Source organism: Haplochromis burtoni, unplaced genomic scaffold (assembly GCF_018398535.1).
Source record: "Haplochromis burtoni strain Fernald_Lab_line unplaced genomic scaffold, NCSU_Asbu1 Contig_110, whole genome shotgun sequence".
Taxonomy (NCBI): Eukaryota; Metazoa; Chordata; class Actinopteri; order Cichliformes; family Cichlidae; genus Haplochromis; species Haplochromis burtoni.
In genome coordinates this window covers 1,496,202-1,499,749 of record NW_024582471.1, presented here as the reverse complement: position 1 = coordinate 1,499,749, position 3,548 = coordinate 1,496,202, and positions in this window count along the sequence as shown.

The following is a 3,548-nucleotide window of genomic DNA, read 5'->3' as shown; positions in this document are numbered from 1 at the left end:
TGTTTGTTGGGTGCTAAGAAATTGCAAGGAGTATATTTTTATCTCAAATGAGAATCTTCCCCTCACCACATCTTCAATTCCCTGCTGCTTTCTCTTCATCCCTGTTTTCCCACTTCATCACCGCACGTACACACACACACACACGTTTGCTTGCACCGCTTTGCTTTAGAGCCCAATTTCAGGCCCAGAAAAATGAACAACAGACCATATAATGAGACCATGAATTTAATAACGTTGATTCAGCCGGTGCCGATATTTTGTTTGATGTCGAGTTCAAAGCGTTATTGGATTCGATGCTACTGTAGACAAAACATAAGACATGAGGGGCAGATGAATGCTGTGGAACAAACTGTGGGTCAGGAAACGTAAGGAATGCAAGGTTCTGACAGCAGATTCCCTACCGGCACACGGCACAAAAATTTCATGCTGCATCCTTAATTGTGCATTTCCTGTCTGTTTCCTATTGGTCATGTTGTGCGTGTGTGTGTTTGTCTGTCTGTCCAGTGCAGAGCAAGGAAACTCCTGACAGTGAGAGGCAAAACAGGCTTCCTCTCTGAACTGACAGATGTAGGGCTAATGTAGCCCCCAGGATGCACTTTACAAACACACACGGACATATCGCACACACACAAAGACACACTTAACCACACAGCTGAAAGCCAAGCGCCCCAGGAGCCGGTGAAGACTGAAAAGCCGCCCAAATTTGCCAGCTTGACATCTAAAAAGCGGAGACGCGAAGGCTCTCAATTCCCCTCTGCCGAGCTGATGTTTATTCAAGCCTAATGCACTGCTGCATTATTCTATTTTCTCCCCCACCCTCGCTTGCTTCTTCAAACCTGCCTGGTGTTTATTTAGAGTAATTCTCTTCAGATCACAGCAGAAGAAGTGTGTCATCTCCACTGTGTCGTATGATTTCAGCAAGAGGTTAAAAATAACATAAAACACATTCCAAATCTAACTATAACTGTATATTATGTACATAAATAAATATAAAGTCTGAATGTAGTCTTACTGCATTACGGTGTCTATATTATACACTTCCCACTGAAAATGCTGTGTGTTATTGTGTTTTGTTTTTTGTAACATGAATTCAGATGATGAAGCGATGTAATAAAAGCGGTCAGTGGGAAACTGCACAGCTGCTCGTCTTTTACAAAATACATTATGTATGTACAATATATGCTGCTGTAGCTATCATTGGTCTTTTATACATTAAAGTCAAGATGTGATTTACCACTTCCCGTGGCTTTTTCCCTGCTCGACAGAGGCGTTTTAACAGCAACAGCTAATCATGTTTATGCTACAGATGTTGCAGCTGGCAGTTTGCGTTTGTCACATTCACAGTAAATGCCACTGTGGTGTAAATTTGGCTCTTATTTCTAACAGCACCCCCATTGGTGTGACTCCAGCCAAGGCCCTTTGCAGTTCAAAGGTTTCTGTGCAGGTTTTTGGCTGCTGAAGTGCAATTCTGAATGTATTTTCATGTGCCTGGAGGTTAATATGGATCCTCATTAGTCTTAAGTGCAGCTCCTCAAATGTAAAAAGCTAAACACTGAACCAGAGACGCCACAGCTGTTCGAGGCAGAGTGGAACAAGTGTGCAGGGAGGAGGAATGGGGGCAGTTTATAGATATTTTAGCCTCAGGACAGTGACCAGTAGGCAAGTGATTCACTCTGATATTTATTGCAGAGGAAGCTTTAAATCATAAGTGCTTCTGACAAACGACTCCCGGTGGCGTTCAGAGATGATGCTGGTGACCTTGTCTTGCCGCCTTAATGCACCTGAGTCTATTTCCCCTGACAGCAGCAAGAGGGAGACACAAAGTGGTCTGCTTCATTCTGCATCCTACACTTGGAAATAACTGGTAAACACTTACATCTGTCAACATCTGCATCAACGCAGCAGCAGAATAAAGCAGATATGCTGTGCAGTCAAGCACTTGTGAGACCCACAAAACTGTATTTTTAATTCTAGTAAAGACCCTAAAGTTTGTGGAGACTGACTGGTGTGAGTGTGTATAAAAAGTGTGTATAAAATCCTTTATGTGGCGCCCAGTAAAAGCACTATATGGCTTCAATAAAGAGCTGGAACAAACAGAAGGAAATGACAGATACTGTGAATTAAGAGCAAATTTCCTCGTCATTTTGGGGAAAACAAATGGGAAAAGGTGCGTTCATTACTGATGGTGTCATCACTGTGCTGGCACTCGTGCAATCCCTCATCCACAAATTCTGTCATCACTTTGCGGCACACTCGATGTGTAATTTTTTACACGTGTTTGTTTTGCCTACGTTTTAATTGCAGCTTTGAGAAAGAAAGTGTATGAGTGCACTTTGTTGTGTTAACACTGTCAGAATATTGATTTGCAGACTAAAAATTCATCATAGATGTTTACAAGTCAACATCATGGTGACAGTTTTGTCACAGTTGTCGCATTTGGAGCTTTTAAACCACCACGGGTTGAAATTTGACTGTTTTCATATCCGTGATCACTGGGGCGAGAAAAATCATCAGCTGAAGATTATGAGATGCACTAAAATAAAAAGCTCCTTAGGAGGATCTCAGGGGTTACTGACGCGGATCTGTCGACTGCCAAAACTGCCTCCTAGTATCCAACACACACAGGGTGACTCCATCTTGCATGTGTTGTGTTTGGATTGCTCTGTATTCTGGTTGTGTGGTCTTGATAAGGGCTCACTGTATAGTCTAGGACTGATTCTCAGTTTCAAGATTGTATGTAGCATGATTGCATGTAGTGCTGTAATAATGCCTTTTATCTTTTATCAGTATTAATAAATGCATATACAGCAAAAGAGAAATAGGATTGTCGTGCAGGGGTAGCCCGAGGTTCAGTACCAATTAACCTGCCAAAAACAGAATATTTAAGGAACTGCTCTCCTGCAAGGCTCCTGTGCTCTGCTAGACACTGAATGCCTAGAAAGTGTGGAGAAAAAAATAATACCACAGGACTGACAAAAACCTCCAGGATCAGATTTGTTTAAAAGAAGGGGGGAAAAAAAACGTTAAAAAGAACATAAAGATATTTCAAAGTATCTTTTCAGGGCAACTTGTAACACCTACATAAAACTTGCATGATTCCTGGAGGGCAGAAACATATTCATTTGGGATTTTTTTGTGAAAGAATAAGGAGGAAGGAGCAGAAAAAAAATACCATGAGAATCTCATTTCCTCCGCAGCTGCAACGATGGAAAGCTGAAATGGTTCACATAATAAAGGAAATAAAGGAAGTCATTTTCAGTGATTATCTGTCAGCTTTCACTATGTCATATAGACCTGCTTTCTTTATATTTCGTAAAGTGCAGCAGTTCCTTTTTTCTTTCTATTAACGCACCGCATCCTGCATAAAAGCTCTGCTCGCATTGTCTCGTTGGCAAAAACACTTTCATTCATTTTTCATCAGCTCGTTTTTTCATCTCTCTCTGCTCTAATTTTACCATTTTGCTTGAAAATCATACAGCTGCTCCCTTCAGTGCATCTTAATGAGATCTGAGTCAGCAGGGTGTATTCTGCTTCAGCATGCCAGAGCA